The sequence below is a fragment of the Leuciscus leuciscus genome (genome assembly GCF_965113295.1).
Source record: "Leuciscus leuciscus genome assembly, chromosome: 21".
NCBI lineage: Eukaryota > Metazoa > Chordata > Actinopteri > Cypriniformes > Leuciscidae > Leuciscus > Leuciscus leuciscus.
The window spans coordinates 30,116,776-30,129,037 of record NC_138745.1 but is presented as its reverse complement, the minus strand read 5'-3'; the positions used below and the strand labels follow the sequence as shown (position 1 = coordinate 30,129,037).

The 12,262-nt window shown below is 36.5% G+C and overlaps 1 long non-coding RNA gene across 1 annotated transcript; it reads right to left on the bottom strand.

Moving 5' to 3' along the window:
- Nucleotides 1-9,198: 9,198 nt before the first annotated feature.
- Nucleotides 9,199-11,527, bottom strand: LOC309485075. Its single transcript, XR_014201046.1, has 5 exons — nt 10,795-11,527; nt 10,103-10,167; nt 9,943-10,004; nt 9,780-9,844; nt 9,199-9,679 (listed from the first exon to the last, which is right to left on the bottom strand). It is a non-coding gene; the product is annotated as an uncharacterized lncRNA (long non-coding RNA).
- Between the last annotated feature and the right edge of the window lie 735 nt (nt 11,528-12,262).

Below are 12,262 nucleotides of genomic sequence, written 5' to 3'. Positions count from 1 at the left end.
TTATAATATATATATATGTCTATATATATATATATATATATATATATATATATATATATATATATATATGCCTAACATCTGAACTCTTCATATGAGTAAAGTATACTCACTTCACTTTTCAGCATATGTAAACATAAACATATATATATATATATATATGAAGAGTTCAGATACAAAAGCCTCTAAGTACCATCTGAAATGTTCTTCTTGAATGATCATTTTTATCAAGCTTGTATATTTATGTTCAGTAATTTCACTTAAAGCAATGAAAATGACCTATTAATTGTCATTTAAGTGAAACTACTGAACATAAATATACGAGCTTGATAAAAAATGATCATTCTAGAAGAAAATTTGAGATGGCACTTAGAGGCTTTTGCATCTGAACTCTTCATATATATATATATATATATTAGTTAAACATATTTCATGGCATTGTAATCTTGTAAATTCTGGGCAACCAGCTGAGAACCACTGATGTTAAAAAAAAAGAAAAGTTAGAAAATAGTGCCACATAGTGGTGCAATTTAAATAGTGCAGCTTAATATGTGACAAAATATGAACACTGCAATCCATTAATTTAATTTCCTTTTAAGCAGCATGGCAGTTAATACATGCTATGTTTGACATTGGCATATTTTAAGCTTTATGACTGGACTTCTTTTTTTTTTTTTTTTTTTTTTTAAACCTATTCTTTGTATTTGTTTTTAGCGCCACATTCAAATTCTGAGACACAAGATAGCTACAGGTCACAAACACTAAACTCATCACTAGATACAAGAGAATATTACGAACTAAGTCAAATGTTAAATCTAATCAAATAAATTTGGAATTGTGGATATTTTCCATCAGATTGTGAATCTTTTTTTCTTCTTCAAAGCACTGCTGCCCTCTAGTGAGATTCAGGATAACTTAAGATAACTTGCAATAAACTTCTAACACAAATAGATCTAACAAAAAAAGAGTTAAAGGCTAAAAGAGTTTAAGAACAAAACAGATTAAGGAAAAGAGGCACGAGAAAGAAAATGTTACAGACCATTTCACAAGGTGTCACAGTCCATTTAATCCAATTATACCGTTCATGAAATCATCAGCAATGGAATCATCAGTCTTCATTTAGCTGGGCTTTGTTTGCTGGGTGAGTTTTATCCACCTTATTTCCACCGCGGAAGTAAGTTAAGCTGTTTTCTGTGAATGTGCTAGACTTTCGATTCATTAGTCGCTATAGGGAAATAACGAGAATAATATCAAAGTGCAGTAGCTAAACTGTAAAACTGTGTGCTTATAATTAAGCCAATACATTCAAATGATATGGTAGCCTAAGAAATACTAGTTTGCAATATCAGACAAGCAGGAAAGCAGCATAACGAATTGTTTGCAGCTAAAGACAACTGGAAGCCAGTGACACCGGAAGCCAGACACGTTCAATTTACAAATGGTCACGCCCACTCTGACGTATGTAATGTTCAATTTACAAATGTGATGCGATCTGGGAAAACCCACCACATGGTGAAATTTGACCTATTACAGGTTTTGATATAATATGGAAGCTGGTATCAATCCCTTTCCATATCTGTTTTTATTTTTATCATAGCTTGTTGGTAGCAAAAGTTATGTTTATCTAAAGTCGGCCAATCGCTATGATTTTCTGGAACGGAATTTTGAGAAAAACAGGTTTAATAACTGTCACCGTCGGGACGCTTGGCACTCTTTTTTTTAAACAGGATTGGCGCGAAATGCGCACTAATACGCATTCACTGTACATGTTATGTGGTTTATTTTATAGGTAAACTATCTTTGTAGTGTTAAGAGACGGACAGGTGTATGGGATATACGGCGATTGTTTTTTTTGTTAGTTTTTTTTCACCTCTGCCGGGCGTTAGAGAAAATGGTCGCATATGCATTAGAGAAAGAGAGTATTTTTAGCTTGACACTATCGCTGTTTTTCTGCACTAAACAAGGGAATTTTGCCAAGATATTTTCAGAGATAAGAGAAAAGATGTTATAGAATAATAATTTAATGAAAAAAAAAATGTTTGACAAAAAACTGACATTCAAACTATTTTGGAATTTACTGAAAACGGCCCAGCGCGACATCCGAGGGGTTTTCCCAGATCGCATCACAAATGGTCACGCCCACTCTGACGTATGTAATGTTCAATTTACAAATGGTCACGCCCACTCTGACATATGTAATGTTCAATTTACTAATGGTCACGCCCACTCTGACGTATGTAATGTTTAATTTACAAATGGTCACGCCCACTCTGACGTATGTAATGTTCAATTTACAAATGGTCACGCCCACTCTGACGTATGTAATGTTCAATTTACTAATGGTCACGCCCACTCTGACGTATGTAATGTTCAATTTACAAATGGTCACGCCCACTCTGACGTATGTAATGTTCAATTTACAAATGGTCACGCCCACTCTGACGTATGTAATGTTCAATTTACAAATGGCCACGCCCACTCTGACGTATGTAATGTTCAATTTACAAATGGCCACGCCCACTCTGACGTAGCCTATGTAATGTTCAATTTACAAATGGTCACGCCCACTTTGACGTATGTAATGTTCAATTTACAAATGGTCACGCCCACTCTGACGTATGTAATGTTCAATTTACAAATGGTCACGCCCACTCTGACGTATGTAATGTTCAATTTACAAATGGTCACGCCCACTCTGACGTATGTAATGTTCAATTTACAAATGGTCACGCCCACTCTGACATATGTAATGTTCAATTTACAAATGGCCACGGCCACTCTGACGTATGTAATGTTCAATTTACAAATGGTCACGCCCACTCTGACGTATGTAACGTCCAATTTACAAATGGTCACGCCCACTCTGACGTATGTAATGTTCAATTTACTAATGGTCACGCCCACTCTGACGTATGTAATGTTCAATTTACAAATGGTCACGCCCACTCTGACGTATGTAATGTTCAATTTACAAATGGTCACGCCCACTCTGACGTATGTAATGTTCAATTTACAAATGGCCACGCCCACTTTGACGTATGTAATGTTCAATTTACAAATGGTCACGCCCACTCTAACGTATGTAATGTTCAATTTACAAATGGTCACGCCCACTCTGACGTATGTAATGTTCAATTTACAAATGGTCACGCCCACTCTGACGTATGTAATGTTCAATTTACAAATGGTCACGCCCACTCTGACATATGTAATGTTCAATTTACAAATGGCCACGCCCACTCTGACGTATGTAATGTTCAATTTACAAATGGTCACGCCCACTCTGACGTATGTAACGTCCAATTTACAAATGGTCACGCCCACTCTGACGTATGTAATGTTCAATTTACAAATGGTCACGCCCACTCTGACGTATGTAATGTTCAATTTACAAATGGTCACGCCCACTCTGACGTATGTAACGTCCAATTTACAAATGGTCACGCCCACTCTGACGTGAGAAATGAGGTGGATAAAATCACTGAACAAATTTGAGGTGAATTTCCTGTTCACATCTTATAATAGAATGATTCAGCAGGAGATATATGTGTATTGAGATTTACATCAAAATTTACAAATATAAATATATAATATTTATAAAAATAGGCTAACTATTGAACTTTTACAATTATTTGATTATTTTTATTTTATAAATATTAATAAATGTAAAAAAATATTTTATTTAAATTGGATACTTTAATAAAATTTCATGATTTAAAAAAAAACCTCAAATCACATGCTCCTTCATTTCTTCATAAATTACAGATCTAAACACTCAAAATGACTATTTAAGGGAATCAGATGATGTTGGGCTCTCTTGGGAATGTCTGTGTAAGGCAGACAAATTAATATTACCCATGTGTCTTATCTTATAATGATGGTAATTAATGTATGTGACCACAAAACCCTGCAACTTAAGTCTGTCAGAATGATTTGCTGCACCCCGTCCTGTTTCCAAAAGCCCAGATCCCCATGAAGATCTGGAGATGTTGTATGTTACAAAAAAAAAAAAAAAAAAAAAAATTTAAAAAAAAAGGTAACGAAACCAAATGAAATGCATATGTCCACATTTAACTGTTGTAAGAATCCTTAAAAGGAGGGGAAAAAACAAGTTGTAAACTTAGTTGTAAAGGTCTCATACACTCAAAACAGTATAGGATTAAAAAAACAGGATAGTAAACACACCCTGTCAGCTTTAGACAGCACAAGCTTTGTTTATGCCCCCGTATACCCCTCCTCTGTCGCCACCGTAATTGTTTACGTCCTCCGGGTCAAGAACGAGACTACACAATAATGACATTATCCATCGTGTCCCTCTAACTCTCCTCTGCCCCCCCGCCCACGTCTCAACACTTTAATTCTACCCACCCAATGTCATTAACGCCTCCGCTATCCATTCTCCAGTCTTCAGGGAGATAATATTCCTTAATTTCTGGAACACAATGGGAAAGGACGCAAACAGAAGGTCCACCTTAATCTATCAGGCCTCCTTCATGGCTCTGAAGCTCTCTCTGACAGGCATAGCATCGCTGGACCATGGACTGGGGGAAAGGAGACACAATTAAACCTCATGAAATGCAAATGGGGCCTTTTTTAAGGCAAAGGATGGGGGTTATTTTCTGCCTGAAACCACCATCTGCTGGCTATCACCTGCACAAAGCATCATCAGGTCGGGAGATTTGTAGCTTTAATATTTTTTTTTTCATGTTAATTAAAAAGAGAGAGATAGTTGAGAGGGGGAAATGGCTTACGAGAACACAGCTGGTTTCGATCAGAAGGAACATTCAGCGGTTTGACTCCTTTTACACACACGCAGTGTCCAAAATTCACTTTTTGCCATACTGGAGAAAATTTACTGGCCATAAATATTTAGTATTTTCATTTTAAATTGATATAACAATACAAATATGAAATATATAATGTCTAAATATTATTACTTATCATATATATGTATATATGTATATATATATATATATATATATATATATATATATATATATATATATATATATATATATACACACACACACACACATATATATATCTTATGGAGAAAGAGGAATAGACAAAAATTTACAATGAGGTAAAATTTATCATCAAAGAAACAACAGATGATTTATTTAGTCAGTTTGTATGTCTTTGATTTGATTGTGATATGAACTCACCAACTGCCAGGTAACGCTTATTTACTTGCCAAAAAGCCCATTTATATCACATTTTGGAATCTGCATGTTAATTTGAGCCAAAAAATCCGGAAAAAAACCCCAAACCAAACATATACATGCACACGCCAGTGCATAAACACATTTATATGCTTACAAACAATCTGGAACAACACCCCCTTGACCCTTCACAAATGCACAAACATGGCCTTTCACTCACACACACACACACCACCTCCTATCAAAGGTGACCCTCGCACCATTGCCTCAGTTCCCCAGCGGCTTCATAAATCCCGTAATATGCGTGTGCTTGTTTAGAACCTGATCCCTCCTCACCCAGAGGTCATCCACGAGCTGTACCCTAGAAACACGTCTGGACGCAAGCCTTCCCCGGGGCAGCGTTCCACCAGGGTCAGAGCGGACCTGCTGTTTTATTTTCTCTCCTCCTCCGTCCGTCATTCTTCACAGTCACAAAAGGCCTTTCGCTCCAGAGGAACCAGATTTGCCCCCCAGTGGCCCGATCGCAGGGGTTTCAAGGTCAAGACCAGGTTGAAGGTCATCAAAGCCAGATCTGCCCTCTACACTGGAGTCTGTCCATCATGGTGTCCAGATGAAGGAAACACTCGCCGCTTATGGAGTTTCAGACTAAATCGAACCCATTCAGTCCCATCTATCATACTCAATCATGCTAATGCTTGAGAACAGGCGATCTGGTCATAATAAAGGCTTTGAAAGGAAAGCATTCAGGGGTGATGAGACAGACAATATATTTCTTCTGTTTAACACTCAAACTATGATGAATTGGGCAAAGTGACAAAGACTCTCTCTTAAAGGAATAGTTCAACCAAAAATGAAGCTTTTGTCATCATTTACTCACCCTCAATGTCTGGACTTTTTTTCATTTTCAAGCAGAATATCCAAGCTGCTCAATCAAGATTTTAATGAACAACTACTTAAATTTCATTACATAAAGCTATAACATAGAAAATAGCACAAACGTGGACTACATTTATGATGCTTGTTGTCCTTTTATGAGCTTACATCATGTTATTGTCTTTAAAGACAACTAAAACAAATAAGTAGAAACATTTCTATTGACTGAATACTGGGAAAAACTGAAACTAAAATATATTTTCATGATTTAGCAAACATTATAAAATAAAATTAGTTTTAGTCTAAATAAAAAATGTAATATAATACAGAAATTATCAACTTCGGGAGCTCTAAAATGCTAAAACATCTATAATTGGCCACTTTATTAGGTACACCCAGAGCCGTTGAAAAACAGAGTTACGACACTCCCATAGACTTCCATTGGAAGTCTTATTTAATGGCTCTGGATACACCTTCCTAGCACCGCGTTGGACCCCCTTTTGCCTTCAGAACGGCCTTAATTCTTCGTGGCATAGATTCAACAATGTGCTGGAAACCTTCCTCAGAGTTGACATGATAGCATCACGCAAATGCTGCAGATTTGTCAGCTACACATCCGTAAATCTCCCGTTCCACCACATCCCAAAGGTGCTCTGTTGGATTGAGATCTGGTGACTGTGGTGGCCATTGAGTATAGTGAACTCACTGTCATGTTTAATGATTCGAGCTTTGTGACATGGTGCGTTATCCTGCTGGAAGTAGCCATCAGAAGAGGGTATACTGTGGTCATAAAAAGACAGACATTGTCAGCAAAGGTGGACTGTGGCGTTTGTGATGCTCAATTGGTAATAAGGGGCTCAAAGTGTACAAAAATATTCCCTACACCATTACCACCAGCCTGAACCGTTGATACAAGGCAGGATGGATCCATGCTTTCATGTTGGTTACGCCAAATTCTGACACTACCATCTGAATGTCGCAGCAGACATCGAGAATCATCAGAACAGACACCGTTTTTTCCAATCTTCTATTGTCCAATTTTGCTGAGCCCGTGTGAATTGTAGCCTCAGTTTCCAGTTCTTATCTGAAAGAAGTGGTACCGCTGTGATCTTCTGCTGCTGTTGCTCTTCTGCTTCAAGGTTCAACGTGTTGAGCGTTCAGAGATGCTCTCCTGCAGAGATCGGTTGTAACCAGTGGATATTTGAGATATACTGTTGCTTTTCTATCAGCTCGAACCAGTCGAGCCATTCTCCTCTGACCTCTGGCATCAACAAGGCGTTTTCACCCACAGAACTGCCACTCTCTGGATATTTTCTCTTTTTCTGACAATTCTCTGATGGTTGTGCATGAAAATCCCAGTAGATCAGCAGTTTTTGAAATACTCAGACCAGCCCATTCTGATGCTCAGCACATCGTCTCAAACTAAAACTATAGCTAAAAACGAACAAAAAATGATTATAGAATTTTCATTCAGGCCTACATTTATTTTTATTATGTAAAACTGCCTGAGGATAAGTCAAACTTTAATGTGAAAAATAATGTGAACTATTTTGTTCCTTGCAACAACATTTTTATGATTTATGACCACATACTCACATATACTGTACCAAAAGCCCAGCATCTCCATTATATATCTTGTTTTCTGCGAGTGAAGGATTGTGGGTCGGAGTCTCTGCCCTTATACATTGTTCTCTGAGGTGTGAATAATGCCAGCCTGAAAACACACGCCGTTGGGCACATGCCACTGAATCAGGCCAAAACATACCTCCACTATTGCTCTTGGATTTCAAAGCAAGCCACACTGAGCCGGGAGAGATAGGAATCTCACACTGCCATATGGAGCAAATCACACTGGAGCCATGCCAGCAAAATTACAACCAACCAGAGACAAAACACAGGGTATCATGAGGACGATTGAATTAATAGTCACACACAAGAGATCATCTTGAAAACATTCAGATATTTAAGAAATTCCAAAAGCTTTGGAACATTGCGTGATGGTTACAGACATGTAACTGTTGTACACAACAGGATATTAAAAGCATTTTTTACCCGATTAAGCCCATCTTCATATGATTATTGGGTGAGTCTTTGCAACAAACATCCAAAAACGGAAGTAATGAAATACATGATTGACAGTTTTTAAATGGTAATCACTGCTAGGCCTGTTTTATGGTGAATAAAAGGTTGTACTTTAAATAAATAAAACAAACGAACACTTGTTTCTAAAAATCCATAAGATACATTTACTTGAGAAGTAACACTGCATAAAAAGCCAAAAACTTGTTTTCATAGATTGCATCTTAAATATTGTATCTTCAATAAAAGTCTATTTTCCTACCCTAGAAGATTTTTCTTTCTCTTTTTCTGTATTGAAAATACACACACACAAAAAAAAAATCTTCCAGTGCAGTATTAAATACAGATTCTCTAAAAACAAGTCCCATCTCATGCAGTTTCTTGAGCAAAGATTTTATTACATTTTTTGAAAAATCAGACAATAATACTTGCTAAGAATACATTTTGGGGGTCTCCAATTGAGAACACAAGGTGCACTGCCCCCAACTGGTCAGCTCAGTGAACTTCAACACAACTGCATTGTTCTATACTGTAATCTATTATAAAAAGCCCTGCAGAAATGACTTAGAAATAGCTTTCATATCCACAGGCCTCCTAAAAGATATCTCTCTGATTTATTCATGGCATTAAATGCCCATATGCGCAAATAATTAGGATAATTTTCATTTGAAAAACAGTACTAAGGACTTGGATAAGAAAAATGACAGGTTCAGACTCAATGGGAAGATGATGTGGGAGAGAGAGAGAGAGAGAGAAAGAAAGGGAGATAAAAAGAAAAGGAGGAGGTGAAAGGTCAGGGTTAATGCAATCATGATTAGTAAACCTAATTATCAGACCACAGTTTGAGCTCTTATGGCCCTGAAAAAGCCAATCACCATTAATCTAGAATCCGCAGAGAGCAATCGCAGTAGCAGAGATTAATGCAGTAATCGGACCACGATACCTCCTATTCATCATATACTGATACTGCCAGCACTGAACACTCTGCGTGAGGGGGGTAATCACAACACAGATGCCAACAAACACTTCAAATGTACCAAAAGACCCATTTTAAACAAAACAAGTGTATAGCTGTAAAAAATTTAACGTAAAATCAACAGTAACTTACTGGCAACAAATATCCAGCAAGCTTCAGTATTTTATTCCACGGTAAAATTACTGTAAATCTGACAACAGTACTTCACAGCATACCGTATAATAACTTACAGCATTTTTATACTGTAAAATTAATTACAGTGCTTGTTTTTGCACTGTATTTTAAAATACTGTAAAGTTACTATGCAGTATAATTGATTATGGTATTTTTATATACACAACATATAACCAACTACAATCTGTTACACACTTAAAAAAAGAATGAAAGCTAAAGTTGTGTATGCAAAAAATATTTCACACAGTTACATTACTGATTTTTAGATGTTACGTCAATTATGACAACACACAGAAGTCAGTTTAAAATTCTTTATTAAAATTTAATCCATTAAACTAGAAACACTTCAGACTTGGCAGGGCCAAGCAAAGAGCAAAACTCATCCTCAGCACGCTGCAATCTCGAACAACTGTACACGCTGAAAGAAATGAACAACATATTCAACACTGCACAGACGTACACAGAGAGATTACTTTTATGAATTTTAGTGGATTATTCAATAACTGAAAATGACTTACCTCTGTTTTTAATGAAGGAGTAAAACTCATCCTCAGCACACTGCAATCTCGAACAACTGTACATGCTGAAAGAAATGAAAAACATATTCAACACTGCACAGACGTACACAGAGAGATTACTTATGAATTTTAGTGCATTATTCAATAACTGAAAATGACTTACCTCTGTTTTTAATGGAGCAAAACTCATCCTCAGCACACTGCAATCTCGAACAACTGTACATGCTGAAAGAAATGAACAACATATTCAACACTGCACAGACGTACACAGAGAGATTACTTATGAATTTTAGTGCATTATTCAATAACTGAAAATGACTTACCTCTGTTTTTAATGAAGGAGCAAAACTCATCCTCAGCACACTGCAATCTCGAACAACTGTACATGCTGAAAGAAATGAAAAACATATTCAACACTGCATAGACGTACACAGAGAGATTACTTATTTGAATTTTAGTGCCTTATTCAATAACTGAAATGCCGAGACGCGAGAATTCATTGGGCGGGACTTTCTCTGCCTGTGTATTCACTTTAAATGTGCATCGTACTGACGTTATAAAATGTATAATATGACTAATAACACTGTGGTTGTCCATTCAATTAGTGTAGAACATAACTTACCGGTAGGGTTATGTTATAACGTTATAACGTTATATGTTAACATGTTGTATGAGGCCTCGATCGCGACAGGCAACACACACACACACACAGTGTAACGTTAACGTTAAGTTACACACAAGTGTTCAGAAACAAGAACATTTCGATTACTTTGTTCTAAACTTGAAAATAATAACTGACATTAACATCAAACCTTGTGATAACTAGTATTTGGCTAACGTTAACTGGCTAGAATGTTCGCGTTAAAAAGCTAACGTTACCTTAACTTTACCTTTCAAACTCACCACGATTAGGATACTTAACAGTTAATGGTAAAACGAATATCTTCACATTTGTAGTGGTGGAACATTTAGAAATACAAATTTTTAAGATTTTGAATACAATTTTACATCTTACCTGGCTAGTTCTTGCTGGTTCTGCGTGCTCCGTCCTCGAAGTCAGTCAGGATGAAATGGAAAATTCGAGTTTGACGGCTGACGGTTAGATGATTGGTTGCCAGGTGTATATCCCGTGCGATTCGCTCTTTATGTAATTAAGTGTGTAAATCTAAAGCAAAATAATAATAATAATAATAATAAATCATGGAAATCGATTTCTATCTATTTTATATTGCCTATATTATTGATCACTGGATGGGACTACATCTCCCATTCAAACATTTTAGGCTATAACCTTTGAGATTAGTTGGATTTGTGACCAAATCTGGCAACCATAAAGAAAAAAAAGAAGAAAAAACACTCAAGCAAACTTAAACTTTTTTTTAACTATATTCTAAATGCCTTAATATATGGGTTACCTTATGAAACGATGTATTATAAAATTCCTAAGCTGAAATAACCTCAATAAACCAAAAAATGTCCTCTGTCGGGCTTGTCTGTTGGAATATACTGTCATCAATTTAACAGGAGTATAAGAATTACTGTAATTATTTTCTTCCCCCCACCAAAGAAAAGCATAAATTGACAGCAACTTTCCTGTAAATAGTTATACGGTGACAAAGCTGGAAATACAGCAAAAATAATGTAAAAGCTATAAAATTGACAGCAACTTACTGTAAACTGTTTCTACAGTAAACTTTCACTGAAAATACAGCAATAATACTGTGAAAACAACAGAAATCATTTACAGTGCTTACATTGTGCACACTGTGGGCATGTAACAAACATTACAAATTAAAATAGTGAAATATAAAAGTAAATAGTAAAATATGAAATACTATTTTTTATTAAATATCAAGTAATGCTCCACACTATGTACTCTGTAAATATGGATTAGGTTTTATGTTACTAATTATACAGAAAAATAAAACCTAAATCTAAAGCGTGACCAATTCCTTTAAACAATTTAGCTCTGTGGTATCTACCTTAAAAGGTAAAGGTCAATGTGCAAGCCAACATTTACACACACTTTTCACTCCTATGTCTGGATAATGTTCACACTGTCGGTATTCTCACACTTCAGGGCGGTTCTTGGAGAATTCTGTGTGTCCTTTCTCTGCCCTCTGACCCCAGCTCAGTTTTTTTCTCTTACAATCAAAGGCCATATGGTAAACATATTTCCCTGCTTCATTGGGTTTTACTGCACTTGCTACAAGAATGAAGGAGGTTGTGTCAGGTTCATGAGGGTAAACGATACAGTCAGCCATTAAAGAGCTTTTATTTCTGTTAGTGCAGGCGGAACAGCTCTCAGGGACCATTCAAACCCGGCCGTCAAATTATACAGGAACAACATGAACACCGAGCACTTCTCCTGCATGCGGGCCGGGCCGGATAGGACTTTTAGGCCCGTGGCTGGCCGTATTCTCGATCTAGAATTAACAGTAAGAGCTCATAAAGCAACCCTTTTGAAAATGTTTAATAAAATA